General features: G+C 39.8%; 1 protein-coding gene across 2 annotated transcripts in view; it reads right to left on the minus strand.

Annotated features, from left to right (window-relative positions):
* Positions 1–19,913, minus strand: part of SNX7 (sorting nexin 7) — a 171,296-nt gene that overhangs the window by 3,792 nt on the left and 147,591 nt on the right. For both annotated transcript variants that reach the window (XR_010662214.1, XR_010662211.1), the window contains exon 9: positions 2,259–2,408. The gene's annotated coding sequence lies outside the window, so the exon portion shown is untranslated. The remainder of the gene's footprint in view (positions 1–2,258; positions 2,409–19,913) is intronic.

The following is a 19,913-nucleotide window of genomic DNA, read 5'->3' on the forward strand; positions in this document are numbered from 1 at the left end:
AAAATTAAGAGCTTGGAGTGTAAATATGTAAATGGATTATCCTCCTCAGTGGGGTTGGGTAATCTTAATTTAACAAGAATTTCAACTCTGTGGTGGTGCTCAGCTCCCACTGAGATATTCATTTCTGTGCCAGAGTGATCAGCTCTAACTATGCAACCATGACATGGCTCCACTTTGGGCAGATGGTGAACGGACCTCATCTGCAGGTATGTGTTGAAGAGGCTGCTTTGCTTGCATACCACAGCTACACTTTGCAATTTTAACTAATATTCTCCTATGAATGTATCAACATTGACACTACAACTATGAGCAAGAAAGCTCCATAGATAGCGTGCATGCTCGGTCATGTCCGACTCTTTGCCACCCGTATGGATTGTAGCTCGCCAGGCTTCTCTGTCCATGGGATTTCCCAGGCAGAAATACTGGAGTAGGTTGCCATTTCCTCCTCCAGGGGATCTTTCCCACCCAAGGATTGAACTTGGGTCTCCTGTGTCTCCTGCATTGCAGGCAGATTCTTTACCATCTGAGGCATCAGAGAAGCCCCAAAGATTGATGTGTGCGTGAAAGTGGGATCTTTCCAGGGCATCTTCTTGACCCAGGGATCGAACCCTCCTATCCTTCATCGGCAGGCAGATTCTTTACCCATGAGCCACCTAGGAAGCCCAAGAAAGCTCCATATTTGTAGTAAAGGTGGAGTCAACAATATTTTCTTTTTAGATGTTAGCACCTTCTGTCTTTAGCTCTGCGGATCAGAATAAACTTTTGTTTTCATTCCCTACTCTTGTCAAAAAAGACACTGTGCTATTGGTATTTCCTATAATAAATGTGCTTCACTTACTTCCAAATATGTAACTTTTAGTCTGTCTTCCAAAGATGAATATAATTTATTATTTTGAATATTTTTTTTATCAGATTAGTAGCTTAAAGGGATAATCACATGAAAATCTTCCTCCAAACAAAGTCACTGTTGGGGGATCCCTTCATTTAATCCCTTCAGTTAATCCATATTATTGTTATTTTTCTTCTTACTGTTAAGTAAAGACATTCAACTGTAAATATATTCCAAAGCACTGTTATAAGATTGAGGAATTACTGGATAGATCATCTGAGAAATGGTAGATGTGTTTGTAATAATAATGACTTCAAAGTTTGCTTTATTTATACATTATGCTGTAACTTTTTATATTAATAGTTATTATATGCCTAGAAATCCAGACAGAGATAAAATGAAGTATAAAATAAGCCTACATTTTATTTGAGAGAAAGATAAATATACACCTATCCAGCTGTCATATTTAAACCTAAATTGGAAGTTTGGTTATTTGTAAGATTAAGAGGTTGAAAACATTTGGTTGGTTGTGATTCCTTTGACTTAGAAACCCCAGTGGAGATGAGTTCTAGATGGAGCAGGTGGAAGATATCTTGAAAGCTATCTTCTCAAATTTCCAGTATCTCTGACTTCACCCTTAGTGTTATACATTTCCATTGAGATTATTACAATTCTCATATAATTTTCTGCTTCCAAATTCATCCAATTCTAGTCTGAATTTGATACCTCTACACTGAAGCCAAAACAATCTTTCTAAAATACTTCTGATTTGTGTGTGCCCCTGCTTAAAAACGTCAGTGAATCCTATTGTTTTTACAATAAAGTCAAAACCATAAGTATATATCACAGGTCCCTGAATGTCTGGGTAATGCCCGTATCTCAGCTCATCCCTGCCACACCCCCCTTCACATCCCACCTTCCAGCAGAAAGGAACACCTGGGAGTCCGTTGAATGCATCAGTGCTCACTGCTGTACTTGGGCCTTTGACTTCCCACATGCACTCTGCCCTGACACACCCACTTTCAGTTCTTTCCTTCTACCTGCGTACGTGAGGGCTAAGTTGCTTTAGTCATGTCCTACTCTTTCCAACCCCATGGACTATAGCCCGCCAGGGTCCTCTGTCCATGGGATACTCTGGCCAAGAATACTGGAGTGGGTTGTCATTGCCCTCCTCCAGGGGATCTCCCCCACGCAGGGATCAAACCCTTGTCTCTTACATCTCCTGCTTGGCTGGTGTGTTCTTTACCACTAGCACCACCTTAGAACCCCTTGCTCCTACCTGGCTGATTCCAATTAATTTCTGGGAGCTCAAATTAGACATCTCTTCACTCAGGAAAGGTCTGGGTTAGGTAAACCTTCTGTGGGTGGCTATAAACTCTATTTACATAAGCAGGACACTTCTCACATTTTGTTTTAATATTCTACTCACCTGTGTAGAAGTCTCTCAGCTTTGTGTGGGAAAGGTGTCTGGATACAATGATGGTCAGAAAAAATGACCATACAGAGAGTGTAGCACAGCTGATGAACGAAATGGTTGTAGGTGATGAGGGTACTTCAAATTCTGTCTTATAAGAAATAACTGAAAAGAAAAAAAAAGAAGAGTCAAACGCTGTGGGAAATACAGCTAGTCAAATAGTTTAAAACACTGGGCGCAGCATGTAGCATATAACACAGAGTTGACCAAATATCCTTATGCTCTCCTAAATTTCCCAGCATCTCTTGCAGTTCAGTGATGATTACATGACTAAGATGGGTCAGTGGGTTGAGTGACATGTGTCACTTCAGTTGCTTTGACCCTTTCAAATTTCTTTTCCTTTGGTAAAGTGATTCAGAGGGCCCCATGTTTCAGAAAGCATAGTTACAAGGTTCAGAAAGACGTCCTGACCAACAAGAGAAAGAAATAAGCCTTCACTGTGTTAAGCCACTTAGATGCCAGGGTTTATCTGAAATGGAGGACTTCCTTTAAGTCATCCTGGACATGAACTTGGGCAAACTCCAGGAGATAGGGACAGGAAAGCCTGGAATGCTACAGTCCTTGGGTTTGCAAAGAATCACACAACTTAGTGACTTAACAAGTCATCTTGAGAACCCAGTCATATGAAGAAGTAACAAGGAATTCTGTTCCCTAAGGAATAGAATTTAAACCAAAGATAAAACATATAGAAACAAATATTAAAATGAATATTTTTAAAAAAATCAGAACTATACAAAGATGAATTTGGCTCTTTTAAAAAATAAGTACTGCTTGTGAAAACTGTTAAATCTTCATTACATTGAATTGATTCATAGTGCTTTTCAGATCTATGATCTCCTTCTACTTTGTATATTCATTCTATTAATTTTTGAGTTTGATATTGAAACTCCAACTAAAAAATCTTAATTATCTACTTTAAAAAGAGAATTGGAACATATAGTGGAAATACATGTAACTTTATTCCATATTTTCCAAGTCTCCTGTAAATGTGCTATCATATTTTCATAATTTAAGGAATAAAAAACACTGTTAGCATTTGGACACTGGGAATATTGGAGAGGGATTGGAGTATTTCACAGATTATTACACAAGGACTTCAACAGGGAGAAGCATCACTCTGGGAGAAACAATAGTTTTTAAGAAGAGGAATGACCCCTAGCAAGGCTGCCTGGGAAGACCTGTGCTACTTCCCTCTAATGGCGGTGAGAAGGCGTGTACCAGCCACCTCTCTAGAAGCTGCCACACCAAGAGGTTTAACTGTCTCATCGCAACCTTTGATGAACTGGTAAATTTCCCCAGGGCCCCAACCATCCTCCAATGGTCCCTCCAGTCACCAGTATTTGTGGCTTCTGACTTTGACTTTTCTCAGTTCAGTTCAGTCATTTAGTCGTGTCCGACTCTTTGTGACCCTATGGACTGTAGCATGCCAGGCTTCCCTGTCCATCACCAACTCCCAAAGTTTGCTCAAACTCATACAGAGTCAGTGATGCCATCCAATCATCTCATCCTCTGTCGTCCCCTTCTCCTGTCTTCAACCTTTTCCAGCATCAGGGTCTTTTCCAATGAGTCAGTTCTTTGCATCAGGTGGCCAAAGTATTAGAGCTTGAGCTTCAGCATCAGTACTTCTAATGAATATTCAGGGCTGATTTCCTTTAGGATTGACTGGTTGGATCTCCTTGCAGTCCAAGGGATTCTCATGAGTCTTCTCCAACACCACAGTTCCAAAGCATCGAGTCTTTGGCACTCAGCTTTCTTTATGGTCCAACTCTCATATGCACACATAACTACTGGAAAAACCATAGCTTTGACTAGATACACCTTTGTCAGCAAAATAATGCCTCTGCTTTTTACTATGCTGTCTAGATAGGTCAAAGCTTTTCTTCCAAGGAGCAAGCATCTTTTAATATCATGACTGCAGTCACCATCTGCAGTGATTTTCAAGCCCAAGAAAATAAAAATCTGTCACAGTTTCCATTGTTTCCCCATCTATTTGCCATGAAGTGATGGGACCAGATGCCATGATCTTCATTTTTTGAATGTTGAGTTTTAAGCCAGCTTTTTCACTCTCCTTTTTCACTTTCATCAAGAGGCTCTTTAGTTCCTCTTTGCTTTTCACCATAAGGGTGATGTCATCTGAGGTTATTATATATCTTAGGTTATTGATATTTTTTCTAGCATTCTCTAATCAACATCTTTTCTCCTTCTACATTTCTGCCATCGCTGGATCCCTTTCTCTTTTTTATTTTGGACCTTAAGCAATGTGACCTATATCTTCCAACCTCAAACTAAGATTGACTTGGGTACTACGTGACAGAAGCAGGAAGTCAGATACTTCAGTGCATCTGATTTATTTACTTTTGACTCACTCTCTGCTACAGTGACAGGGGAAGAACTGTTCTGAGGCACATTTAAAGCTATCTTTCCAGGTATCTTCTTGAGGAGGCAGGCTCAGTTCTTGCCAATTTCATTGATTATTAACTCAATATATTTAAAAATGGATGGACTCAATAGGCAGCAAGATGACATTCACCCAGCACTTCAAAATGTATTTATTGAACAACTATTATGCACCAAGGAGGCTGAAAGCATGCTTGCACAGAAGAAATAATAGAGCTCTCACCTTCTTGGAACTTGCATTTTAATGGGACTGTAGAAAATACGTGTGTGCATGCCAAGTTGTTTCGGTCATGTCTGACTCTTTGCAACCCCAGGGACTGTAGCCCGCCAAATCCTCTGTCCATGGGATTCTCCAGGCAAAAATACTGGAGTGGGTTGCCATGCCCTCCTCCAGGGGATCTTACTGACCCAGGGATTGAACCCACATCTCCTGTGGCTCCTGCATTGCAGGCACATTTTTTACCACTAAGCCACCAGGGAAGCCCTAGAAAATAAGTAAGTATAGGGAAAATACAAGAAGTATTGATAAGCCATGTGGAGGAGATTACGTATCTGCTTCATTCTGGGTGGGTTATTAATATCCTAGAGTAGACTTTGACCTATCCAGAAAGATTAAAAATTATACTTTCTGTCCTCCAAAATCTATCTTACAAGCTGCCATATTTCATCAGAGAATTACCACCCAAACCCCAAACGCTGTCATCCATATCATTGGCTCACAACCAACAAGAATAGCAGTCTGGAAAGCAAGAGAAAATGCAACATCTCTCTTGAATGAGGAAAGCAGAACTTTTGCCAATGCAACAGCCAAGATTCAAAATTCAAGAAACTTTCAGAAAAGGAAGGCCCAAGCAGAGTTGTTCAACCATAAGAGCTTATCCCAGGCAGAGGAAGGACACAGATGGACAAGGGATTACTGCCATGTGCCACCCAATGCCACCACCAGTGCCCCGGGCCGGCGTGCAGAACAACAAACGCCATCCACTCTGAGGAGCCATACGAAAGCCCCCGCTGAAAGGCCGGCTGGTTGTCTCTTTACTTTTTAAAACTGGCATTTAAATCACTCTGGCAGATGGGAGAGAAGTATGTAATAAAAGTTGACATTTCATTTTTACTCTGTATGTTTGTTAAGTTAATTCTATTATCATTCACCGGGAGATCAGTACTGAATAGTAATCAGACTGCAACAGCTTGCAACTAATGTAAAGAGAGGATAGTTTCTAAGGGCCAAATAGACCCTCAGTGATAAGAAACAATTAATCACATGTCATTACCTTAGGAGGTCCCAGGATGGCATTAAAGGTAAAAGCAAAGGTTTCATAGTAAAGCTAAGACTATATTTGGTCATAGCTATTTTTAGCAATATTCCTCTTGGACTTGTACATTCTAAAGAAGGAATGCAAACAGGAGGGAGAGATAGAAAATGTCTGTTAGATCTTGCACTTTCTCTTTTTTCCAAAACTCTCATATCTCTCTTTTGATATTAAAGCAGCATTCCCTTTTCTAATATACTTAAAGAGCTACCTTATGAGCAAGTAATTCTTACCCAAAGTCTGTTACTTTTGATTCAGAAATGTACCACTTCAACACATTCATCTCAGCTAAACTTTGAAATTGACTTAAAGTTCTCACTTATATTATTTGACCTCCAAAGTAACTGGTTTTCCATCCTTCTTAGGAGCTGTAAGAGAATTAATTTTTCTTCCACAAGTGGAAATCCCTTCTTTCTTGTTCCATTTCTGTTAGTCTGTCTTTATGGGTTTTCTTTTCTTTTTCCCTTTATCCAGTATGTCACTATAGTAAATGTTGCCAGAGGCCCACCTGAATATCGGCCCCGCCACAGAGGGCAACTGTGCCTGGCATGCACTTCCTGTGCAGGTCAGTGGCTTTTTATCCCAAGCACCTGCATTCAGAGAGGGCTGGGACTATCACAGGCAAATGCTCCCAGAATTAACACTCAACCCACAGGCACCAGCATTGATAGCCTGACATTGCAGTATCCTTTGCCTCCTGGTGGGATTATTCTGAAGTGTGTTCCTTACAGCCTTTTAAAGAGTTCCAGATAAATTAAGTCTCTTTTTGTCTGCACCCAGAAACTCATCATAGCACCATCCTCTCTTTGGTTACTGAACTCCCTTCCCAAATAAAATACTCAGGGATTGCTTTTGGGAGAGCACAAACTAAGCCTATCCCTGATGGAAGGAAACTAGTCATTAAGCAAGCATTAACCAAGCACCTACTATGTGCTAGGCACTGTCCAATGTCTGCATATAAGAGACATATTTTAACTTCTTACTCTAGGAAGTTCTTTCCTTTAAATACCTCACTAGCATAGGATTGTTCCCAGTAACCGTAGGGCAAATATAATATTCTTATTTTTACTTTATAAATTTTTGCTTTCTTCTATTGTTTATTTTCATAGGTGGAGCAAATGAGAACCCAGAGGACTGGAGTATGCCTGTGCACCTCGGCCACAGCACACTTCCGGCATGGATGCTGGGGATGGCAACACCAGTGTGGTCCATTTAAAAAGCTATTGGACCATAATAAGGAATATTCTGGAGTAAAAATATTGTCAATGGATATGATAGACACCAATATTCTCAATGTACAAAGAACATATATAAATCAATAAGTCAAATATTAAGATTGAAAACTAGACAAAAAATAGCTTATCAGTGGCCCATAAACTAGAAGACTTTTTCAACAATCCTAGCTGTACCAGGCTGTTTTTTTCCAAAATTAGTTGTAACATTCCCTTTCCATATGCTTTTCAAGCAATATGACCTTGACACTCCTCAACAAGTAGACTTCAGCTGAAGGCGTGCTATATGACTTTGGAGGCTAGGCCAGAAAAATGCCATGCATTTCTACCTTGTTTTCGTGGAATGCTCAACCCTGGAACTCAGTCACCACGATGTGAGCAGGTCCAAGAAACCCATGGAGAGGCTCACATGAACAGGAATCAAGGCCCCTGGCTAAAAGCCCTGGTTGAACTCCAGTCAACAGATTTCAGTGAGTGAACCGTCCTGAAAACGGGTCATCCAGACCACAAGCATGCTGTCCTGCTTGACACTGGGTGGAGCAAAAATGAGCTATCCCCACCGAGCCCTGCCCAAGTTGCACACTTGTGAACAAAATAAATGATTGTTATTGTTTTAAGCCACTATGATTTGGAGTGATTCTCTATAAAACAATAGATGCCTGACACATAATTTGATATTCCAAAATGAGTGAGGCCATAACAAAAACCTAAATATGAGATTTTGGTTTAGGGATACAGTAGTGGGTAGAAGCCGGAAGGAGCTTAAGACTGTGAAAGCTAGAAGGGACATGAAGGGAATGTTACAGATTCATAAAAGATCTCAAAGCCCAAAGGCTATGTGTGAGAAATTAAAGAAAAATAAGAAAAATGTTACTGGAAGCTACAGAAATGGGTTTCTTGTTATGTAGAGGCAGAAAACTTGCCAACACTATTGCCTGCTCTAATGTGAAAAAATAGAAAATATATTATCACGGAAATAATGATATAGTTAAGATTTCCAGGCAAAATATTAAATTTGCCACCTGGCTTCTTTTCCCAAGTTTTGATAAAATATGAAAGGAACAAGTTGAGCTAAAGAAAAAACTGTTAAATATCAAAGTCAGAACTTGCTGGGCTTAAAAATAAAACTATTTCTCATATCTAGTCTCTCCAAATGGCACATGATTCTCAAATTAATTGTCACAACAAAGATCAAATCCTGGAAGGGGTTATAGGCTCTTTTCTTGACTTTATAAAGTTCTAATAGAGTGTCTTATAAGAACTTCCGGACAAGTCAAAAGCACTTTAAAGATCTTAGAGAATGCCTTGCAGATTCTACCATAAATTGGGATTCATAAGAATATTAAGCATTTTGTCATTTAGCTTCCTTTCAGGAAGGCCAAAATAGAAAAGGTGGCCAGTCTTAAAGACACTTGTACTTGTGGCTTTGTCGATGGGAGTGAACCCCAATAAGATTCACAAAAAAAGTCATATTTTTTAAAAGAACTGCTTTGTCACACGGAGAAGGCAATGGCACCCCACTCCAGGACTCTTGCCTGGAAAATCCCATGGATGGAGGAGCCTGATAGGCTACAGTCCATGGGGTCGCTAAGAGTCGGACACGACTGAGCGACTTCACTTTCACTCATTGGAGAAGGAAACGGCAACCCACTCCAGTGTTCTTGCCTGGAGAATCCCAGGGACGGGGGAGCCTGGTGGGCTGCCGTCTATGGGGTCGCACAGAGTCCGATACGACTGAAGTGACTTAGCAGCAGCAGCAGCAGCAGCTTTGTCACAAGTATTGTCATCGTAGATTGAAAGAAACAGAGACAGTACAAAATGAAAAGAAACATTTGCACTTAAAAAAATTTTGCAAGCAGGAAGCAGGCTGGGAAGGCTTCTCAACTGAAACCACAGGCTTCTTGGAGGTGGGGGAGAGTAAGAACTCAGAGTACAGAATCAAGTGCTACCAAGAATTCCCGCAAAGTAAGATTGAACCCTAATCAGAGAACTGGTGAAATGTGTCCCTCTGGATTTCAGAACTGCTATCAGCCAACGAATGAATGTTGGAGTTTCATATACTCCCTATTTTGAGGAGTTATCTTATTCATGTACCAGAATTCGTGTTTTAGGGCCAGGGAGCTAAGCCAGACAATTTATATCTTTTAGTTTACATGTGTTTAGATTGAGAGGAACTGTACTAAACTTGATAAAATTGAGGAAACTCTCACGAGGAGACCAAACCTAATTCAAATGATGAAATACTGAATTTTGAGCATGTGCCAATGAGATGGAACTTTGGAACTCTTGAGGCAAAGGTAGACACATCTAGCATGCAAAAGCAGCGTGAATTGTGGTAGACAGAGACTAGGCTGTGGCAGATTGTATTTTGCAAAGATGACCATCATCAACATATCTTGTCCCATATGAGACAGGACATCTTATGATGTCATCCTGATGCTCCTCTCATTGAGTGGTGAGATTTATGTACCCTCCTAGTGAAGATGGACAGGCCGTTGTGATTGTCTCAACCCATGGAGACTGTGGAAGTCACACCCAAGTCTGAGTGAAAAAAATCTGTCTAAAGAAAAAAGTGTCAAAAGAAATAGAGATATCTTCAAAGGTCACACACAAAAAAATGGAAAGCAGAAATGAGTTTGATAGTATTACTCCATTATTTTCTAAAGAAAATAGACATGAAGTCTGATAAATTTTTTTTAAATTTATCAGAGAGGGGGAAATCTGTTGTGAAGGGAAGGTTTGTGGGGCCTCATCAGTATCAGTAAAACCATCTTCAAAATGTTCTACTTCTCCTTTATCTGATTTGGTGCCTGCCAAGGAACATTCTGGGGCTTCCCAGGTGGCACTGGTGGTAAAGCCAATGCAGGAGATGTAAGGGATGCAGGTTGGATCCCTGGGTAGGGAAGATCCCCTGGAGGAAGACAGCAACCCACTCCTGTGCTCTTGCATGGAGAATCTCATGAACAGAAGAGCCTGGCAGGCTACAGTCCATGGGGTCACAAAGAGTCAGACACAACTGAAGAGACAGCATGCACAAGGAATATTCTGGTTGTCCATTTAATACCCCAGACTCTGTGTCTGGGGAGGAATTGACTTGGGTGGAAGAAGGTTATTTGGTTGCTGGAAATGAATATCCCTTAGTCTCAAATAGTGAAATATCCATTCAGTTTATCTAAATTTGGTTAGTATGAGTTAGTCTTTATGATCAATGAATTGTAATTATGTTACTGAGTCACTAGACCTCCAAAGGCAAGGAAAATAATAGAATGTGGGGGAAAAGTACCTGGGAAAGCCAATCTGAAGGCTTTCTGTCTTTATTTTCCATCTTTTCATTTAAACATTATTCAGTCTTTAGACTTCAGGAAATGGTTTTGGAAAATGTACTGTTTATAGAACAGGCTGAGTTGAGATGACAGGCAGTGGTAGATACAAGCCAACTAATAGGCATTTATGATATCAGAGACCTTCAATAATGATTTAAATATTTTCTCCAAAAGCTTTTGCAGTAAAAATAAGCATCTAAGTATGTAAATTGTATTTGTTATATTCACCACCAAAACCTGTTAGATTTATCATTCCAGTATCCTTTTTGTTGGACATTTCTCATAATCTTTGGCATGTGAAAACTGTCTTTGAACATCTGCTAGGAAAAAAATTAATTAAACCCATATGGTTTGAAATCCCATGAAAAGTTTTAGGATTTAGAAAATAGCACCTAGAGCTAATAAACATAATCCCTGCAATTTTTCTTTTCTTATTTTGTGATCCTAGTCTTTCCTTTTTGCCTTTCTGCCCTCAGAATTTTATATACCCATACCTTAGTAAATGGTTATTAACTATCATTCCAAACTTTTCAATTCAAACCCCAGAATCAGACATTCAGTAAGAATACTTGACAGGAGAAAGCCACAAATTTGCACATCAGCCAAGAGGAGCACATCTCTAGCATCACATATGCCCTCACCCCATGCTCCACAGCAGCCGCCCTACATTCATCAAGCACAACAAGTGGTCTCCTTTCTCTGTGCCTGGGAAACCCTGCTGCCTGGTGGTCTGTTTAATACTTATTCCCCCAAAAGGAGATAACCATAAAAATATTTTGTAGAAAGTTCTCATTTACAAGTTAATACCTGACTTTTTTTTTTAATCTCCCAAAGTGAAAAAAAATATTCTGTAAGAGATATCTAAAGAATTGCCATTCACATTAAAACTTTATGAAAACATCACAACACCACTCTCCAAATCTCAAGATTAAAATAATTCCTTCTTTACATATAACCATAATACCCTTAGGGTTTCACTGGTGGCACTAGTGGTAAAGAACCTGCCGGCCAGTGCAGAAGACATAAGAGACTCGGGCTCCATCCCTGGGTTGGGAAGATCCCTGAGAGAAGGAAATGGCAACCCACTCCAGTATTCTTGTTGGAGAAATCTCTTGGAGAGAGGAGCCTAGCATTTTACAGTCCACAGGGTCACAGAAAGTCAAACACAACTGAAGCGACTTAGCATGCATGCTTGTATAATTTCCTTAATCCAAGTATCAATATTGTTTCATTACTGTTTATTAATTTGCTTTATTTTTTGCAAACTGAAAGGTTCTTGAAGGTAGGGACTCTGTCTTATTTGTCACTGTTTTCCAGCCTGCAGGATATTTGATATTATTAAATATCTTTTGAAGTAATGGAAATGGAGACAAGGGAAAATAACACAGAGTAGAATTAATTTTTTTTCTGTGTTCTATATCCTATGTTGTAGATCTAGATCCTATATTGTAGCCAATAAGCAGTGCTTAAAATTACTTCAGCTTTGCTTTAATATGGAATACTATGTCAGTTTCCAGAATATCCTAGAGAAACATCAGCCTGAAGACTGGTTGATTTCTGGGTCACTCGGAACCGTTGCTCATTCTGGATCAGTTTACAGTTGTTTTCTGTCTGAATTACTGATGATGCATAATCTGAACACCTTAAAATGGTGGAACTTTCCAACTGAATGTCTCTTTTCAGGTGAAATCTTAAGGTGAAACAATAGTATTTAATAAAGAATAAACACCTACTATGTGGGAGACACTGAAGTGGAAGCTGGGATTTAATAAAGATAATAAGCACCGCTCTTAGTGTGGCCTAGAATTGTTTGCTTAATGATGTTAATGAGCATATTAGGAAAGTAAGGGAAAAGCCAGCATCTCATACTCCTTGTCCACATAATCCTAAGAGCCTCACTGTTGAAAATTTATGAGTTAGTGAGACAGAGGCCTGCCAGAAATGCTAGGGTCATCAAACAAAGGTAAGACATATATTCACCATTGAATACGTCAAACTGCAGTTTATTTGAAAGAACCTGCTTTCTGTTACTTAAGCAACAATAATGACTCTACAACTTTCAAATGAAACAAAAACCAAATCTGTGTTTGAATATCTTGGAATGGATTATAAATCACACCATATTTTCTCATTAAATACAGCTTCTGGGTACCATATAAGAGAGCAGAAAGCCCCAGATTATCACATACCACTAGGAAAGAATGTCTCCTAACTCACAAAAGGAGACCAAGCCTATAATCAGGGAACTGCAAATTTGAGAGAATAGCATTGAAACATGTATATTACCATATGTGAAATAGATGACCAGTCCGCGTTCAATGCATGAAACAGGACACTCAAAGCCAGTGCACTGGGACAACCCAGAGGGGTGGGATGAGGAGGGAGGTTGGAGGCGGGGTTCAGGAAGGGGGGGGGGGGACACACGTTCACCCATGGCTGATTCAAATCAATGTATGGCAAAAACCACCACAATGCAGTGGTTTAGTCGCTAAGTCATGTCCGACTCTTGCGACCCCATGGACTGTAGTCTGCTAGGCTTCTCTGTCCATGGGGATTCTCTAGGCAAGAATACTGGAATGGGTTTTCATTTCCTTCTCCAGGGGATCTTCCCAACCCAGGAATTGAACCCAGATCTCCTGCATTGCAGGCAGATTCTTTACTGACTGAGCTACAAGGGAACCACCACAATATTATAAAGTAATTAGCCTCCAATTACAATAAATTAATTTTTTTTAAATGTCAGCTCCTTCATTTTTCAGCTTTCAGTTTGACACGGAATTTTCTTCTGAGTGGTAAAGGTCTTGTTTGTTTATGTGTTTAGAGAACAAGAAAACAGATACGTGCCAAAAAATAAAAACTCTTCCAAAGAATTTAATATTTCAGAAAAGATCAAAGTTGTCATCAGCACATTGACGGACTTTGCCACATGTATTTTAATGATTGTTGTTGCTTTCGCCTTGAATTACCATGCTAAGGGCTTTGAGATCTCAGCTGGACTCTGGGTAGTGAAGAATATAGAGCCTTGTTTCCTCACCTGTAAAGGGAATGTATTTTGACACAATGGAGGTTGGGTGTCTAGCCTACCCTATCTCCTCTAAGCTGCCCCCACCCACGATGAGTTACCCCTAGATAATGACTGCTTCACCTTGCCCATACAGGACATTTCAGCTTCTCTGCTCCCTACTCCCATCCCACTTTCCTCCAGAAATTTCAAATTGGAATACAGAGATTCTGGTCATTAGCTGGATCTGCCAGAAGTAGGAAAAACACGTGAGACCCAGGGTTAAAGATGAAAACTGGAGGCAGACATAATGACCTCTCTGCAAGGAAGGAAGAGGAAGTTGGGAGACAGACAGGCAGACACTGAAAACTAGGAAACACTTGCAGACCCAGAGGGCAGGGGAGAAGTGCTTGGGTTACCAAGGGCTTTCCTGCTATGATTCAGTACATTGGGAGACCTCCCAAATCACCTATCCTTTGGTTTTGTTAGAACTCCTTTCTCTTCATAACAAATCTTCCTTTACTTAATTTAGCTTGAGTACATCAGGTCTCTTCCTATCAAACAATACCTAATTAGAGATAAAACTATCCACTAAACATACAGTTATGAGACTCAAAGGAAATAATGCTTGGTAAAAGATTAAAGCATGACTGAAAATGTTATTAAACATTTTCATTATTACTATTATTATGGCAGTTTCATGCTCACTGTCACCTTTTTCTTAAAACAAAAATGGTGGATTTTTAGTATTGCTCCTATATGATTGTTCCTATATGATTAGCTGATCCTATCAAAAAGAAGGAAGTTCATATGCTTTAAATGATACTCTTTCTTTAAAAAAAAAAAAGTATGTGACAATATACAAATGCAAACACACAGATGCACACAAACATACTCTTTAGTTTAATCCAGTTCATTGCTGGAGAACCCAAGAAAGGGCCTAAGTGAAATAATATCACAAAACCAGAATACTGAAACCTCATTTAAAGGGTCATTCATATATTTCTCTCTCTTGTTAAACAAAGCTTCACTTAGCCAACAAAGAAAGTTTAAAGAATATAAGAATCCCATAATTTCTTTTTTAAGTGTCTCTAGAGAAGATGAGGGGCTTCCCTCATAGCTCAGTAGGTAAAGAATCTACCTGCAATGCAGGAGACCTGGGTTTGATTCCTGGGTTGGGAAGATCCCCTGGAGAAGGAAATGGCAACCCACTCCAGTACTCTTGCCTGGAAAATCCCATGGACGGAGGAGCCTAGCAGGCTGCAGTCCATGGGGTCGCAAGAGTCAGACACGACTGAGCAAGTAAATGACACATGACCACCAGAGAAGATGAGGCCATAGTATTTCTTAATAAAGATTTAAGATTCTTATACTGAATCAACATCTCTCAATTATGTTGAAAACATTTTTTTAATTGTAATCAATACCATCAGTTCGTGCCTACATTTTTTGTTATTTCTAGAATAGACTGAGTATAAATCATCTATATGGTTATTTTAGTAACCATGAAATTCAAATTCAAATGTCAATAACAATGCTCTTTCTTTCTCTCTCTCCCTTTTCCTTTTATCATTTTGTGTGTGTATGTTAGAGCCCTTCACTCTTCATTCCAATGGTCCAGATAATTCAAATTCTTTTATAAATCTCATTTGCCAGTTCTATGTGCATTTTAATGAAATGTACCATTGAATCAATCATTATTTTTCAAATCTGCCCATTGTGTCAGGCTCAAGGACAGAGCACTTTCATTTTAGATCACAAGCAGAGTAGAAAAGAGGTGTGCTCTTGAAGTAGCCCATAATGCACTCTACAACATAGAACCAAAGGTAGATGACATACATTTTGAAAAACAAGCAAACTTACCTTGAATGGAACTCAGAAGAGAATCAAGGAGAAGGAGCACATACAAAGGTGTTTCACAGCCGGAGATGAAAAGCTGGGATAATTAGTTAACTTGAATGGACACCATAAAAGATGTTGTTCTTGTTCAGCCCTTCAGTCTTGCCCAACTCTTTGTGACCCCGTGGACTGAAGCATGCCAGGTTTTCTGTTCTTCACTATCTCCAGGAGTTTGCTCAAATTAATGGCCATAGAGTCAATGATGCCATCCAACCATCTCATCTGTCACCCCCTTCTCCTCCTGCCCTGAATCCTTCCCAGCACAAGGGTCTTTTCCAATGAGTTGGCTCTTCCCATCAGGTGTCCCAAGTACTGGAGTTTCAGCTTCATCATCAGTCCTTTCAATGAATGTTCAGGGTTGATTTCCTTTAGGGTTGACTGGTTGGATCTCCTTGCAGTCCAAGGGGCTCTGAAGAGTCTTCTCCAACACCACCACTCCAAAGCATCAATTCTTCAGTGTTCAGCCTTCTTTATGGTCCAACTCTGACATCTGTACGTGACTATTAGAAAATCCATAGCTTTGACTAGATGGACCTTTGTTGGCAAAGTAATGTCTCTACTTTTTAATATGTTGTCTAGGTTTGTCAGAGCTTTTCTTCCAAGGAGTAAGCATCTTTTAATTTCATGGCTTCAGTCACCATCTGCAGTGATTTTTAAGCCCAAGAAAATTAAAATCTGTCACTGTTTCCATTGTTTCCCCATCTATTTGCCATGAAGTGATGAGACAGGATGCCATGATCTTCATTTTTAAATGTTGAGTTTCAAGCTAGCCTTTTCACTCTTCTCTTTACCTTCATCAAGAGGCTCTTTTGCTTTCTGCCTTGAGGTTGGTGTCATCTGCATATCTGACATTATTGATATTTCTCCCGGCCATCTTGATTCCAGCTTGTGCTTAATCCAGCCCAGCATTTCACATAATGTACTCCACATAGAAGTTAAATAAGCAGGGTGACAGCATACAGCCTTGATGGACTCCTTTCCCAATTTGGAACCAGTCCATTTTTCCATGTCCTGTTCTAACTGTTGCTTCTTGACCTGCATACAGGTTTCCCAGGAGGCAGGTAAGTCGGTCTGGTGTTCCCATCTCTTGAAGAATTTTCCACAATTTGTTGTGATCCATACAGTCAAAAGCTTTAGCATAGTCAATGAAGCAGATGTTTTTCTGGAACCCCCTTGCTTTTTCTATGATCCAACAGATGTTGGAGATTTGATATCTAAGATGTTAGCAGGTTTAAGATCTGCACTCAGGACACTGCCTGGCACATAAAATATGTTCAATATAAGTCTTTTAGTTAAAGAGAGACTCTATTCTTTCATTTTTTCCCAACATATTTAACATGCTCATTTACAATTCTGTCTTGATCATTCTAGCATCTGCCATTTTTTGAGCCTTTAATTTTGTAGACTATAGGTTCTGCTGTCTCCCGCTTATTATGACTTGACTTTTTGCTGCGTGTTTAGGGAAGCTTCACTGTGAGAGCTTTCTGTGCAGAGAAAATTCATGTTTACATCTGTTAGGTACCTGGGGCAATGCCAACCATGACCACCATAAAACAATTCTTTGCTTAGTATTTGGGGAGTCATGCAAGAGACTTTCATGCACTGAACTCAGGTCTGTGGTTCAGAATTCTTAAGGGAAACTTCTTTTCCAGTGCACCCAGATATCAGGTCCACTCCTGCCTGCAAGACTTGGTACCAGCCATTTTCTCTGCTCTAGATTTTCATATTTGGTCTTTTTAATCCTTAACTTCTTAGCTCAAATGTCACCTCCTCAAAGAAGCAATTCTTTACTGCCTGACAGAAATGAATCCTCCATTCCATTCATTCCATGAATCTATAGAAACATGCAGTCTAGGTCCTCAGAACATATTTGTTTGACTCCTTAAGCCAAATAAATGAAATAAAATTCCTGTCTTTGATCACATCCCTCAAAAACAGTCACAAGGGTTTCCACCAAATAGAGGGTATATTGAAAAAGGATGAATCAATATTCCTGGAATGTGATGCAAGCAAAACAGATTTTGTGGAGTACAGTGCTGCTACCTTTTTCACTTAGTTTCTCCTTCCCCTTTTCCCAGGATTGACGGTAGCATCTGTGTTAGTGGACATGTTAAATAATTTATTTCATATCAAACTTAAAATTAAAAGCAAAGGCCATTTATCTAACTAGGCTAATATCTAACAGAATATTTTGTTATGCCAGTGCCATACCTTGACCATGGATGTTAGACCAGCTTATAATTTCATGTACATCTGAGCCAACATTTCAAAAATATCTGTCCAGTAATTACTTATTGAAGAAAGAGAAAAGTGCCTTTTTATACTTTTTCAATTGTGTTTAAGATAGTGTAATCAGATGCACTCAAGGTAATGTAATCTTCTAACATAATATGGAATCCTCTTTTTTTCTGCAGTTTTTCCTCACTCATAATTTACACACACCAACATAAAAGTAACTTATAAGGACAGGTTACAAAATCCTGATCAAAATATCACTGAAAGTTGTAGGGTTCTTTCCTGTCCTTTATGTCAGCAAAAATATTTTCATCTTCTCAGCAGTTCTTTCTCACATTTAGTTTCTCCCATGCTTTTCTAATTGAGACAATACCATTGCAAGTATGTTAAAGGGTTTCAAGTTTAGTAGGAAATTTTTTAATTCCCACTAGGCAGCACTATAACATGCATTTTTCCTTTTCAGCTCTAACTGTTGACTTCAGGCATCTGTCAACTGATTGTTCTCAGAGTGCTTGTCACCCGTTGAAAAAATTTTTCAAGAGACATCCATCAGTGGTGGCAAGGAAAGTTTTGTTTTGTCTTAATTTTTGCTCCAAGGTGTGATTTGGCAGAAGTCAAGCTATGAAAGACGCCAGCTACAAAAAGGAGTCCTGTGCAGAAACCTGAATAAAATGGCACTACATCTTGAATGTGTTCTAGAGTTGTTTTAGAGTTTCTTATACATCTTTCTATGGCTTCCCTAGTGGTTTCGATGGTAAAGAATCTGCCTGCAATGCTGGAGACTTGGGTTCAATCCCTGGGTCAGGATGATCTCCTGGAGGAAGAAATGGCAACCCACTCCAGTATACTTGTCTGGAGAATCCCTTGGACAGGGGGCTACATTCCATGGGGTAGCAAAGAGTCGGGCATGAGTGAGCGAGTAAGCACATACTATACACCTTTCTGCTTGACCCTGACCGTCAGTCCTTGGGTCCACAGGTTACCTTCCTAGTCTGACAGAATCCTCATGCTGGACTTTGCCCAGAATCTCTGCAATGCATTTAGCCACTGTTGACTCTTCCCCCATCACAGTAAAAAAAAAAAAAAAAAAAAAAAGCATCAGTGAACAATACAAGAGGAACCACATTATGCTTGCATACTTAATATCTGGTTGATTTGAATTGGGTCTAACACCATGGAAAGGGAGAAATAAGAATGGACAAAGAAAGAAAAGGTCCATGCCAAAAGGAGGAAGAGAAAGGATTCTATATAAGTGAATGTCCAGATGCTATCCTCTGACGAGGTAAGTTCTAGATCATGGAGCCAAGCTGCAGTTGGACTGTATGGCTCCCTCTGCTCCAGCACTCTCTCATCTCTTGCAGGAGTCTGGCTTGTTCACTGACTTACGGTCCTGTGCCAGGCACTGTGCTTTATTTTCGTAAGCACATTTTAAATGCAATGTCGAAAATTCGATATTTTTAATTCCCATTTTAAGGATGAGGAAACTCATGCTAACAGAGATTCTTTCTCAAAACATCACATCGAGCTGCTTTTCAAATCCAGGAATATTTTTGGACTTCCCTGGCGGTCCAGTGGCTAAGACTCCATGCTCCCAGTGCAGGGGGCCCAGGTTTGATCCCTGGTCAGGGAGATAGATCCCACAAGCCACAACTAAGGAGATTCACATACTACAATGAAGACTGAATACCCCCCGTGGGGCAACTAAAACTCTGGAGAGCTAAACTCTCCAGGTAAGAACACTGGGAGGGATTGCCATGCCCTCCTCCAGGGGATCTTCCCCACCCCAGGGATCAAACCTGTGTCTCTTATGCTTCCTGCAGTGCAAGCAGATTCTTTACCCACTGAGCCACCTGGGAAGCCCAACTAAAACCCAGGGCAGCCAAATTAAAAATCCAGGAATATTTACCTAAAATAATGAACCATCTAAGACTAAGAGAATAAAGACCATATCCTTTGAAGCCAAAGTCTATCATCTCAAATTGACTGAGATAAATTTACCATCAGAATCAAAGCTGTAAGTAGGAGGAATGTGAGTTCAGTAGAAATGAGAAGACTCACTTGTCCAGTTAAAAAAAAAAAATCTCCTATGACCAGTGAGATGTTGAATGGTGCTTGCCAGAGGCTGGCAAGTGGAGGAAATGGAGAAGATATTGGTCAAAAGGTAGAAACATTCATGTATATAAGGTACAAACTTTCAGGTATGAGATGAA

The sequence above is a fragment of the Muntiacus reevesi genome, chromosome 1, assembly GCF_963930625.1.
Source record: "Muntiacus reevesi chromosome 1, mMunRee1.1, whole genome shotgun sequence".
NCBI lineage: Eukaryota > Metazoa > Chordata > Mammalia > Artiodactyla > Cervidae > Muntiacus > Muntiacus reevesi.